Below are 14,478 nucleotides of genomic sequence, written 5' to 3'. Positions count from 1 at the left end.
TCATTGGTTACTGTTATTTAAATATTTATGTTAAAATCCAATCTGGAACCAGACAACACTGCAAAAAAAAGTTTTTTTTGTGGTAAAATAGAACAAATAAATATATTTAAACATCTTATCGGCTGACGTATAACTGCATAATGTGTTAATTTTTTAATGTTGAAGTTGGTATTGAGCCAATGTACTACGGCTAATGTAGTTTTCATGACGTTTTCATGTAACTTTGATTGTCCCAGGGGTCGAGAGGATTTTCTCAAGTGAGAAACTGCAATTAACACAACAGATGGGAACCAGGATCAATAGGTAGTGCAATAAAGTGACTCTACATGTATTTTACCAACTCAAAAGGGGGAGTTCGTTCCAAGTCACTCTTTTTTAACTGATTGGGGTCCCTTCCATATCTTGAGTGGACCTGACACGAGTATTCTTTTTATTCAGGAAACCAACAGGCCACAAATGTCACAGCTGATTTAAAAATGGCTTCATCATGCCAAGAGGCCGTGCCCGGTACTTTAAGAGCATCGCATTATAAATGGTGCATGACCAAATTAGACTTTATATTTGAATTAAAATGACCCAGATCTCATCAGAAATGGCCTAGATCCTGATTACTGTCATTATGCACCTGGAGCAGACCACGCACAGCACACTTTTTAACACAGCCATAAGTGGTTGACCTTTTTCAACACTCGCAGCGTTATTAAAGCCCTAATTAAAAGTCCCATTAGATTCTGCGATCCTGCCAGTTAACTCTTTAAACACAAAGATGTAGGCCAGAGGAAAGCCCAGCTGGTGTCGCTCTGAGGAACGAGAGATCGCCTCACAGAGAAAGAACAATCTCAAATGACTTGAAATTAAAGTTCAAAGGCTAAAACAGCAGCTTTTAGAAGCGTGTACATCCTTTCTCAAAGTTAAACCTCTGCTTCACGATCCCGTTCACGTCTCGTGTCCGGTCGTCTTTGCGTTGACGTAATCCAGACAAATGCACGGCGTCCTGAGCATCAAAGTGCAGCGTGTCCTCTCCCCGTCTGCCTCCTCCCGCCTTCGTTGCTGAGAGAGCAGCTGCACTCAGGAGGGAGAAATAGGTCACGTCCCCCTGGATCGCCTCCGTAACCTCCCAGCTCATAATCATCCCGTTTATGGAGTGAGGCGCTCTCCAGGCATTCTATGGCACGGATGTGCGTCGTCGGCATTTCGCTACTCGGCATTTCCTGCCACTGATTGTCTATTCCGGCCCGACACCTCGATTTGAGTTCTAATTGTACCGGGGGCCAATCAGTGCGATGCCGAGGGCCGGGTGCAGCTGTGCGTCGCGTCGTTTCCTCTGTGTTTTGTTTTTTTTGTCAAGAGAAGATCAGTGGAGCCTGTGACACACGAGCAAACACAATGATATACCTCCACCGAGTGGAAGGGGAAATTGGCACCAAAACATACGATATGTATTGTGAAAGAAATCAAGGATCATTCATCACCATCTAGCATCTTCTCAAACAATCAGTATATTTCAGGTTTGGAAATCACTACTGAGGTCGAAGGGAATCTATGATCTTGACATAAATAGTGATGACACTGTTCGACCAAATAAACGAAGCACCTAGTTTTTATCTTTTATTTCCTTTGTGGTTTTCAAAGGAAACACTGAATATTTACTGTAACTGTATGGGAGACATGTGAACAAATTATTCAGTCAACGGCTAAGTATACTGTGCATACGCCGGTTACATTATAAATAAATAAAGCTTGCAGGGAGACAGCAAAGAAAATAAGTGAAGTGGAGACGTTTCAATACATGACGATACAGCTACAGGTGAAGGGATTGCTTTTGTTATAGCTCTGCAGTCTCAGCCTGCAGAGCTCGTCGTCATTGACATTTCATTGAAGGGCCCCCCCCCTCCACCACCACCCCTCCCACCTCTTTGCCCCTGTCGAAGCAAAGGAGATGAGAGCACCTTTGATCTCGCTGAGGACGCCTCTGCACCTCCTCCGCCCACTCTCTTTCTCCCATCGTCCTCCCTGTCCTCTCTGTTGGGGAGCTGTCAGCGCTGTGAAGTCTCGGCCCCCCCCCCCGTCCCGCCCGACCACGCCCCCAAGCTCTTTTATCCTCTCGCCGCAACTCAAAACGCTGGCCCGCGTCCTGGAAGGACCTTGACGCCTACCTACGGTCTAGCCAAGTGGTCGCCGCGTTCCCTCTCCTCAAATTACGGGCGTCGGCTGTTTTTATTTCTGTCAGTATGCTCATTCCTCACTTGTTAACAGCCAATTGTTGCAAACCACGTTAAATGTGCATAACAAAAAAAGGTCAACACACACGTTTCTATCTTTGTTTAGGAAACTGTCGGCACTAAAATGGTTAATCAATTCGAGGCCAGAGGGAGGTGTTTCAATCACAGCTCAGCCTTTTGGAATTAATCTTGTTATTTACACTGTGTAGGGGCTCCTTTGTTCATCGCCACTACACAGATCTCAAAGCAATATTTTACTTCAGAGGAACAGTTGGACTTGTAGTTCTCCAGCCGGCGTTTGTTATCAACCCTGTGAAGCGATCCAGTGACTGGCCGCGCCCCACTTCAATCCCTCTCGCTATTACATGTTCAATTAAATTCCTCGGTAGTAATGGTGATGAATATGCGGGGTGTTCATTTCATTGTGTCACAGTCTCAAAAGTAGGAGACGTTTGATTGGATCCCTCGCCGCCGAGGGGCAAACTAGCGAAGGTTAATGATGCCAGGACGATGTGTTCTGAATGAGGCGCACGATGCACCGCTGCCACAGGTCACAGAGAAATGACACGCATGAGGAGGAGCTTCTCCAAGAAAGAGCCCTTATATAACAGTTTGGAAGGAGGATACAGAAAGTAGGATCCTGAGTAGGATCTGAAACATTTGCCGTTCTAAAAGACAACAGAAGAACCCACCAGGTATTATGGGTCGTTCTGTAAAAGGTTTGCTCATACCAGTGTTCCAAGTTTGATTAACTGATCCCTCCCAACTGCACAACCTGGTCATATTTTGCGAACTTCAACTTGATTAATGTCGCCTGTTTGTGAGGAGGCATTTATTAGCTTTGATCATTAGTGTAACTAGAGCCGTGCAAAGCGCCCCGAGGTCGGAGCGGATCGATTGCTTGGCCCTGGGAGGCGTTGTCGCTTTTCTCCAGATCTGCTCGTAAAACTTCACTTTCGACACTTCAGTGCAAACACACCTGGCATGACACAGTTTCCAGGACAAAAACACACCGAAGTCGTGGCTACTCACCATCAGTTTGCTAAGTTGATAAGTGATCAAATTGATAAGTTGTTCATCTCCTTTCGCAGGTTGCACGTTTCTTCCACAAAAATGTTACCAGAGTAAAAAGAGGAATTTCACAGTGTGGAACTAATCCTGCTGCTGAATCTTCAGCAGATGAAAATATAGAAGTTGTAGCGGTGTCAGTAGTCATATTAGGGGATGTGAAAATATTTGAAGATACTACTACAACTGCCAACAATCATCGCAGAGCTGTACTCTGATAAAAAAATTATATATATATATATATATATATATATATATATATATATATATATTTTAGGAATTGCACCACACGCATTTAGGTCTGGAACTGATGTTCATTAACATTTGATCTGCAAATTATTCAATTCAATTCAGTTATTTTGTATAGCTACAAAAATTACAAATTTGCAATCTGTACACATACAACATCCTTGACCTTTGACCTCACATCAGATCAGGAAAAACTCCCAAATAATAGAAAAAAAACCTTTCACGGGGAAAGAATGGAAGACACCTCCAGGAGAGCAACAGAGGAGGATCCCTCTCCCCGGATGGACAGAAGCAATAGATGTCATGTGTACAGAAGGAACAGCAAATTATCGTTACAATTTCACATAGGATGCATTTTGAATGCTTCCTTCAAGTTTCATGGGATTGATGGACAAAGATTGATTCCCACACACACCTCCTTGTGCAGAGGTAAAGGTTTTGAACCTGACCCAGTATGATTGTGGCATGGAGCGTGTGCAGGCACCACCTCTTTTCTTTTGACCTCGCAGACGTGTCACATATTCGAGAAAAGAATGTATCTTCTGAACAGCCGTGACTCACGCCTTGCCAACAATGGTTGCCTTAGGAACCCTCAGAGCGCCGGCAGACAGCGGTATGAAAGGTATTTGTTCACTGAAAACGGAAAACTGGAGCGATAAAATTGCTTTTCTCCGGACTGGCGGACCTGATAGTAAATTAACTGAATTTATATTGCGCTTTTTTTGTGTATCGACCACGCAAAACGCTTAGCAAACGCGTGCTAACATTAACCCATTTATATACTGGCGGCAGATGATGCCATGAGGACTATTTGTGCAGAGTATCATCATCCTGACACCCGTGGAAAAAAGGCACTTTTTCCTCCTTCCAGACACACAGGAAGGCAGTGAGAGAGAGAGAAAGCGCTGCATGAGGGGGGGATGCCATGGATTTGAAGTGGGTTTCCAGGTATAGTAGTTGCAGGCTTCCTTACTGCAGCCAATTCCGTGAAACAAAAAAAAAGCTGCATGGTAGCTCTTAGCGATTCTTCTTGCGTGACTCAGCCCCACAGCCACACTTGATGTTTCCACAGGGCGTGCGGGAACAATCTCGCTGATTTAAAACCAGGTTTATATCTAACTTTAACGTCGCGTTTTTGCCATCCTTTTACTCTCTTATGATCCTCTACAGTCAGGTATCATTATGAAAAAAACTGCGTATTTAGCCTTAATTTGGCTTCTACTTGAGTTTGTCTTCTTTATGCGTGCGTCTACTACAAAGGTTGACACATATTTAAAGCCATGAAATTAAGAGAAATAAACAGTTTTAACTGTGACAGTTAGAGTACAATAGGTCTTTGAGTGAATCGGTCTGTAAACAAACTCAATAGTGGATTGACAATTGAATAATGTTTCTGCATTCTCTCGCTCTTTGTGGATTTGTGGCTAAACGTTATGTAGCAGTCATGCTCGTTGGATGTTGGAAAGAGATATACATTTCTACGTAAAAACATTAGCAGAGTACCTGAGCACATCTTTGGCCAGCGTGAGCGGTTCCTGCGATCTAGGCTGCGTCACACATGGTACGTGCAATGCTGGGGGCCCAAGAACGTGCAAGTAGGACACGCTAAAAATGTATCAACTTTGAAAAAACACGAGAGCGGAAATCTGTTTGGGGACGAGGCTTCGAGAAACTCTTCTTCCCTTCCCTGGAGTCAATGAGCAATTTACTAGAGTCTTGGTTCCTCTTATTAGTTCCTACATTACTACACATCGGTGCTCTTTCTGGACCTCTCTTGTTGGTGAAGCGGCTCTCTCTACTTTGACTGTACAATCTCTCTCTCTCTCTCTCTCTTTACACACTAAGAATGGATGATAGTGACTAGAGCGTGGGAGGCAGCGGCTGCCACCAGAGTGTCTGATGTCACCTCCACTGCACCCTGCACCGGGAGCGCTGCCAAAGTGCACCTTTTTACTGCTGATTCAGCCCGGCACTCAGCCAGGCAGCCGTGGTGATGTGTATCGTGCCTCTGAGTGTCATTAACTGGCATGGATGAGTGTTGCTCGTGGCAGGGCACTGTCACATGCTTTTGTGCTCACGAATGTGAGTCTGCAAAGGGCCCCAGAGGAGTGAGGTAAAGACAGTGAGACGGAGAGACAAAGGCTGCGGTTACGCTCGTCTTTTTTTTCGACGTGCCTTTTGTCGTCTGGACACATTTAACTGTCAAGTCCGTGCGCTATGAGATTGGATCCTACTCCCGCAGTGGGATCTGATCAGCCAGACCACATGCCAAGGCGGCCTGGCTCACATTGAGTCTCGGTGAGGTGGTAGAGACGAGGAAAACTGGGACTGGACACCAGCTGCTAGTTACTGCTGATGAACATTCCTGATTTTGTTGCTTCAAAACAAAAAGGGGAACTTTTGTGGAATTAATTAAGAATGATTGTACAGTATAAATTCAGTCAGGATGACTAAATGCTTTGGTCCGTGATTTATTTCTCATTACCAATCACTCCTCATGCATGCTGACTCATAATTTCCTTGCTGGCATTGTCAATCATGACATCAGCTGTTATCCAATAGCGCGACGACACTGACACCTTTAGCCTTTCACCCTGCAGCTGTCTCTTTATACAATATGATTTTCTCTCTAATTTCAGTGCGTTCATGCTGCCGTTACAGGCGCCCCTCCACCTCAATATCACGGCAACAGTCAACAGCAGATTCATCAGCTTCATCAACTTATCCTTCCATCAGCCACCACCAGTGTGTGGACTCCACGGGGGGTTTAACATGCTGCTGCTCAGGGCAGATTACACTCGATTACTAATCTCCGAGCGCCTAAGACCACATATCATCTGTTAATAGGAAACAATTAGCAATGAACTTTTAGGAAATGTATTTATTCACCGTTTTCCAGATGCTCCTTTAACCACGGAATAAAATGGATAAGGTGAAGTGTAGAAGTGGGATGGAGAGACGACGGCGGGTTTGAAAGGAGGAAGGAGTGCGAGGGCAGTTAAGAACCCCCCAACCCGAGCTGAGAAATTGAGAGAAAAGAGGGGAGAAAGGAGAGAAAGGCAAGCGAGTAAAGTCGGAGCTGACTCATTTCCCCGAGGCTCATCGGAAAATGCTCTTTCGTCTTCTCCTCTCTGTCTGCCGAGTCCACAATAACAGCACGTTGAAAAGCCGCTCCATCCTCTGCGGAAGGAAAACAAATAAGGGTTTCATAAAGAACCGGCTCTTTATAGTTGATGCCGTCCTGTACGTTCTCCGTCTCCAGAGCAGCTAATGAACACTGACGGCCGGGGCTCATCGCATGGTTGCTGGCAAAGAATTCATAAAGCCGTTGCTACCGGCTCGTCCGCGCATCACAATGCACAACTTTCATGTTAAAGGATTAGGAGGGATCAGTTTTCCGGATCAATAGGATTATAGCTGTCGTTAACCCCGCTGAGATGATAGAATCGCAGCCTCCAGAGGAGACAAAAGGGGTGTACGAATAAAATAAATAAAAGTCTGTTGTGGGGTGGAAGGAGGACAGCTCTGCCAGTACTTAGCACACCAAAACAAACAGTTATTCCGAGCAGGAATAATCTGTACTTGGAAGAAGACAAAAAGCAAACTGCCCACGGCAAAAAAAGAAAAGAGAGAAATCACAAAAGCACTGAAAGAGAAAGAAAAAGAAAGCTCCAATTGTTCGAAGGGGCCCAAATAGAAAAATCACTCACTGTAATTGGTCTGCCTTTCTTCTATATCTCCCTCTGTCTAGAGAAGAAGACAAACATGCTTGAATACGCACGCAGACTTCTGGACTCCTCATAATGATTGACTGCTTTGCAGGTTCCATACGCGAGTCAATATCTGCTATCAAATCCACTTTGAGCTACTTTCAGCTTCCACCGTAAACATATGGGTTTGAAACTTACAGCTCAAAGGTGAATTACAGCGACGCAACAAGCCATTTGTTGCCCGCTCCAGCCAACATACGGAATAGAAGAGAAGGAGAACTGTTGTTTATATATGCCGAGACAAATGCTTTCTACTGATGCTCTCTATTGATTTCACAGCTGGAGACAATATCACTCTACAGAAGAAAGGCTTCGTCGGTATAAGAGGTCCATGCGTGAGGCCCGTTGGCTTATCATCCATTCTTAGTGTGGCTCGTTTGTTTGTGTACTGTTCGGTGTTCGCGAGTACAGCATGTGTAAGCCCACAAATAAAGAAACACAACTCTTGCCAAGGTGCGTTTGCGAGTATATGATCTGTGCATGTGTGTGTGTGTGTGTGTGTGTGTGTGTGAGCGCGCGTGTGTGTGTGCATGTGCATGTGCATCCGGCTCGCCGAGCACTGCTCCCACATCGGCCCCTCACTCTCAGCGGCAGCAGATGGATCCTCTGAAATAGCCAGGGAGAAAATCAAGAACAACAGCTGTGGAATCAGTGAGCGAAGACGGGGGGGGGGAAAAGAAGCAGAAGAAGGAGGAGGGGAAAAAGAAATCCCTGTGAATTCATAGTCGTACCTCGCTCAGGTAAAGCCCAATTGACATTCAGCGAACAGCTCATTAGCAAATTTCATGGGAGCCGTTAAGTGATTATTCTGAACCTGTCAGCTGCAAACAGCATGTCAAAATGCCACCCAGGCACCCCCCCCCTTCCAGGTGGTTGATGCCTTGCTGCAGTGAAAAGTAAACATGTGTTCGTGAGACATGACGTGGGAATGGGGTGAGGGGGTTCAGGTGAGAGGCCAAATGATACGCGCACACATCCGGCATTACCTACGTAGAGCGCGTGAATATTCTCTGTCCTCGCGTCTATCTGTGAGGAAGCTGATGCGTGCGGAGCGGCTAATCAGCGGTGTGAATGAATGAAAGTGTGTCATCCTGTCTCCTCCCTCCCCTACCCCCATGTTATACTGTCACACTGAGCTGTTTGATCACCACGAATCATCTATAATGTATTTTAATCTACATTCACGAGGGAAGGGAAAGCAGTTCTTTTTTTCTTCCGTATGACACCTTTCACACAGAGGAAAATTCAAAGTGCCTTACAGCCGTGTCACGGTCACATGGTGGTCATACTGCTTGTGTGTTGAAAGTCAATGACGCAGGTAACAAGAGCGCCGGAGGGAAGATGTTTTTTTGGAAGCCAATGGGATTTTTTTCAACGCAATTTCAGATGAGTGAAGTCAATGCTGAGGTGTCATAGACTTGCAATCTCTCTGCTGGCCGACAGGGGGCGACTCCGCTGGTTGCAAAATGAAGACGGATTGTATAGAAGTCTATGATAAAATGACTCTTCTTCTCACTCAATTGATGTATTCCCTCATTGTAAAAAATTTAATTATGGTCTCAATCTCTAATTTCAAGTCTTCTTCAATACAGCATGATGTTCATGTCGTACGTTATTGTCCCATTTAGAAAATAAAATATGTAGTCCATGAACCAGTGGGGGACAAACTACACTTCTTGTATACGAGCAGGAGTGGACACACAACGAGGCTGTGGAGGCGTGATGACGTTTTGTAGTCTCAATGAGGAACTTGGAGTTGGAGCAGTTTTTTTTTTTTTTAAGATATGTAAAAGATTCAAAATCCATGAGTGGGATATTTACTGACGTCGTCTTAAGCTTGCACAGGCCTTCATTTAGACATTTAACCAAAATACATATAAAACAAACCAACTCTGAGGTAGATATGAAAACATATGTGGAATACACAGTGTGGTTTAGTTTGCAAACATAACCTTAGTATCCACTCAAGTAAAAGAGTTTCATGTTTTTATGCACGGCTTTAAAATCTCAGTTCCATGATCATATATTCCACTGGGTTTGAATGTGAATCTTGGCATTCAGTTAAGTATTCTGTTTGCTTTTGTAGAGATGGACTTAAAGATACTGTTGGGATTATTCGGCATGCAAACTTTAAAAGACACTAAGCGAACGAGTCATTAAGATGTTGATCGTACTCTTTAGCTGTATGCAACTCTGATTACACATTCTGTTTCAAGATGATACATCTCACGACTCCAAAATCATCAAAGTTCAGAAAGGTCAGCCAACGACACACACACACACACACACACACACACACACACACACACACACACACAAACACCAACAACGCTTCCTGGGATCCAAGCAATCGGCCTGTTAGTTTTTGTAGTGGTGGTGTAAAGTATTGAAATTTAAGTTGACCTCACGAAGCGAGATGACGTCAGGGATCACCAGAGAGAAACACTTGACATTTTCAGAGAACCAGGCCTCTTATTTCTGCGCATTTTGGTTGCGCAAATAATAATATTTAAAAGGGCTGTGTGATTGCTGATGTCCGGGAGAGGCCGGTCCATGTAAGGACAACTCAAAAGGGAATTTTGTGGAAGTTGTTCAACACTAGCCTGAAACTGATCTTTAATAGGAAACATCACAGAGCGGATGTACACTTTTTTTTTACCATCAGATTTTATTTTAGAGATAACATTGGTCTTTGTCTTCAAACAGGCATGAAGATCAAGGCTGCGTATTGGCAATAATCGGCATTTGCATGTATCGCAATCAGGGTTGCAAAATTCCGAGAATATTCAAAATTGGAAACTTTCCACGGGAATATACGAGAATTAACGGGAATTAACAGGAATAAACTGAAAATGTTGGAGTAATTTAACTGTATTTACCTTGTCATAAGCAGACATGCATGCAAACATTTATAATACGACTTTTAAAAATGACATTTTTTACTTTTTTGACATTTTGTGAGTAGAACTTTATTCTTTCATCGAACAACAAAAACATGAACGTTGAATAAAAAAGGTGTATTCCCTATGATCACCACCCCACAACCCACATTTTTTTGTGTGTGTTTTTCCCCGAATCTAAATGACTGATGACAAAGACGTTCAAAAACAACAGAACGTTTTATGTTTACGTTTATGTTCCTGGCAGACAATGTTCTCAACCAGCTGCATTCAGGGTCCAGCTGAGCTAGGCGTGCATAGTCTTGTTCTCAACTACACTTAAGTTCCCTGTTATATGCTTTTGCAAAAAAACGTAGGCACATTTTTTTTTTTTCTAAATTCCCGAGCAAACTTTCCGGAAACTTTCCGCCCCTTTGCAACCCTAATCGCAATCCCTGTAACATCCAACATCATAGTACTACTTGAATATCGCGATACTCATGTAAATCAATATTCTCTCACACCTTACATCATCTTATAGTTTTTTTGAATACAGACGTACATCACTAAGCCTGCCTCATTTGATGTTGGCACTAGAATTTATGACAAAAAAATATACCTCAGGAAATCCTCAACCTTTATTATCCTCCCTAATGTATTCTCCGACTCTACTCAACTCTTTTGTTGAAGAGAGTGGCTACAATTGACAGCACTGATTTGGATCCAGGTAGATAAAAAATATTTTAAAAACAGCACCGTGTGTGTGCTGAATTCCTAAAAAATAATTGACTTAAAGATGACATATGCCTGGCGCGAATAATACAGAGCCAAAGTTGTCAATATGGAAATCAACATTCAGTATATGTGTACGGTAAGCCGCAGAGCACACATTTCCACTGGAATTGTATGAGTGTGGATAAAGAAAAGCAATTGTGAAAGGAAATGCCAGCCAAAGTGTGTGTGTGTGTGTGTGTGTGTGTGTGTGTGTGTGTGTGTGTGTGTGTGTGTGTGTGTGTGTGTGTGTATGTATGTATGCAAGTCGGTTTTGTATGCAGGGTTTGGATGGCAGCTGAGGGGACTGATTAGCGGCAACATCTTGTGCCAAGCTACAGTTATCAGTGCTGATTTCACCCAGCTATCTGTATTCATTTATGCATGGAGCGACCGTGGAGCCCGAGTGGTGTGCAAAACAGAATATCGTTTCTTCACAGGGTCCGTCTCAGTATTCACCCCTCACTGTTGCTATCTCTTCTGTCGCCTAAGTCATCATTCCCTCTGATGATTCAGTTCAAAACTGAGAAATAACGGTTTCCAGATTCTCGATACATTGTCGTCTTGGGATTTTTTACGCCACTGTGCAACCACCCACTGTAGAGGAACAACAGTCCTTTCCATGAATACAAACCAAATGACTCAGAGGGAGCAGAGCGTCTCAGGGTGAAAGCGCCGCTGATAAGGCAACGCAGTGCACTTGATAAGGAGGTTTACGGCACTACTCTCCTCCCTCAACGTAACCTTTGCTAAGTCCCGACCCTCAAATGCGGATTGGCCAATCATGGTCGTAGCATCAGCCAGCTCCGTAGACTCATCCATAGTTTTAGATCGTCTATACTTGTATGCTGGTTTCGTGGATTTGTGGCTAAACGTTATGTAGCAGTGATGCTCCAAATCCATGATTAGATTTTAAGGTCATGATTCAAGTCTACTAATTTGCACAGGTAATATAGACCTGCCGATACCCGATCCAGTATTGTAGGCTGTATGAGAGACAAAAAAACACTAAAACACAAAATTGAGAAACAGAACCGTAATCGTTACAATCCACAAAAAGAAGCCCAACGTTACGGCAAAGCAATCAATCCTTTCCAAAAGGCCACTCACTCTGAACCGTCACGTCCCCTTGACAACACTGCGAGCAGCATTAGCGGGGGCCTAGGAATCGGCCCGTTCTGAACGGGCACTACACCAGCGTCCACAATTAAGAGAGGACCGAGTTCAGCAGAGCTACTGACTTCTGGAGGACTTACACAGCCTACAAATGGAAAACCACATCGAGTCAATCAGGTGGACCTCCCACTCTACTCGGAGCTGGTCTCTGTAGAGCTGGTGTGCTGCTGCACTCACAGTAATGACGGTCCTGGCACAGAACCGTGATGCTCGCTCACTGCTACATTTGTTAACATGGAAACATTAGCATCTGAATCTGTCCGCCGAACATGGATTTGAAAAATTAACACACTTGTGCGAACTCAGCGCGTGACACAACAGAGCGTGACACAACAGAGCGTGACACAGCTGCAGAGTGACGCTGACTAATTTATTGCAAAGATATTAACATGGAAATTAGCATTTCACTCTAATAAAAAAAAAAATTAACCAAGATTTGATGAAATCAGCATTTACATGATCAATATTCATCCCACTGCAGATGCTGGTACTGATAATACCATGTGAACTCCTGGCTCCACAGTAGCTGCTATTGCTGCATTAGTTAATTCACCACTCCACCTCAGTGAAGCAGCATCTTAAAAAAAATTGGTCTAGTTCAGAGACGTATGCCAAATCTCCAATTGCTCTCATTAACCAATTAAATTATGACAGTAATGACTGTAAAACGGAGCTAGATGGACGCAGACGGGCGACCAATTAAAATACTTGAATAAATGGGAACGGGAACAATGGATGCAGATTAGGCTTGGACTGTATCTTCTATTTCTTTCATACCTCCCTGGCATTTCACCGGGGGTATATACGGTAAATGAGGTCACGTTGTCACTAAAATGACAATAGCTTGACCACTTTAAAGGAATATTCATCCTTAATATGACTAGTGCTATTTAAATTACTAACCTTGAGTTCTTCAGGCATCCATGGTGAAAGGAGAGTCAAAAAGTGAGGCAATCAAGTGAGAAGTAGAATCATTCTCTTAAAGACATCTATACAACCAAAGGAGAGAATGCAAGTTAAAGGATCTTCTGTATTGGCTTAACTTTTTAGAACCGAGAATCGGTGTACTATCGTAGACGGACTAAGACAAAACAATATTCACGAAGCTAGAACCAGTGAATACTTTCTATTTCTTTTCTGTGGAGAGAGTACAGCTTGAAACCAAGCAGACAATTTACAAAGAGGTCCCCAATTTCCCAAGATGCTAATTAGTCCCTTCCACATCCAAGGACCTAGTTGGACAGCAGCTGGCCTTCTGCATCAATAGCAAGTGTATGGAATTTGTTTGACAGTGGATGTCACACACATAGTCTCTCAACAGAAGATCAGTCAGAAGTATCACAGCTTGTCCTCAGGCAGGCAGAGGGCTCATGAAGAATAAAGGATTTTTTACGAAATTGTGGTTTATTGATAACTCTTTGTTGGTATGCTTTACTGTTAGAAATGAATGGGTGTTGGTGAGAATAATATATATATATATATATATATATATATCTTTTTTTTTTAAATTTTATATATATATATATATATTTTGTTTTACATGTGTTTTATACGGTGCATTTTTGTTGCATTCTGGCCATGATTTTTATCCCGAGCTACGGCACCAATTAATTAATGAAAAATGTCTTTAAAAACATTTTATCTTCAAAATATATGCTATTTCTCTCCTTACTGAACCGAAAAAACATGTACTTGTTTTAACTATCCGACAATATTTTAGAATAAAAAAGAACACAAATATCTGTACTTATTATCTTATAACTTACCATTCTTGTCACATTCATATTAACATACAGTATGTGCGTGCACACTGTCTTTTATTCTAACTAATACGCCAGTAGTCCAAGTTTCAAAGACAGACACAGTCCTCCTGCTGGGAATGAAGCATTTCTCCCTGGCTTCCCTGGCTCCCTGGCTTCTTCTCTCGCCTTACAATGTTCAATTTAAAAAATAAGGAACAACTCAAACTCTCCAGTATTACACTGTACCAAGACTGAACAACTTCTTTCCCAAAAGTCAGCAGGACAAAATAAATAGAATAATACAAAATAATTGCGAATCAGTAAGAGATTACTTCCACCATGCCAATGTAGCTGTACTGCTGTAAACAACTGGAAGACATTTCTTTCAGGTGCCTACGATTGAGCTTCTATGTTTTTACAATGTCTTTATTCTATTTGATGTACTCAGTATTTTCTTTTACATTTTCTTTTCATCAAATTGCTCTGCGTAATTACTATTTTATGTACTTTGTACGATCTTTTAATCATATTCTATTTCCTTTTATTTATGTAAAGCACACTGAATTGCCCCTGTGTATTAAATGCAGAGGTGTCAAGTAAC

At 42.9% G+C, this 14,478-nt stretch overlaps 1 protein-coding gene across 4 annotated transcripts in view; it reads right to left on the bottom strand.

The window, feature by feature from the left end:
- The window catches only part of LOC117740932 (beta-1,3-galactosyltransferase 1-like), a 115,124-nt gene that overhangs the window by 68,179 nt on the left and 32,467 nt on the right, over positions 1-14,478 (bottom strand). The window contains exon 2 of one of the 4 annotated variants that reach the window (XM_034547617.1): positions 7,250-7,286. The exons of the other annotated variants lie outside the window; for them this stretch is intronic. The gene's annotated coding sequence lies outside the window, so the exon portion shown is untranslated. The remainder of the gene's footprint in view (positions 1-7,249; positions 7,287-14,478) is intronic. 4 annotated transcript variants of the gene reach the window in all.

This window comes from Cyclopterus lumpus, chromosome 2 (assembly GCF_009769545.1).
Source record: "Cyclopterus lumpus isolate fCycLum1 chromosome 2, fCycLum1.pri, whole genome shotgun sequence".
NCBI classification, from domain to species: Eukaryota; Metazoa; Chordata; class Actinopteri; order Perciformes; family Cyclopteridae; genus Cyclopterus; species Cyclopterus lumpus.
The sequence above is the reverse complement of the archived record's forward strand: the minus strand, read 5'-3'. Positions and strand labels throughout refer to the sequence as shown.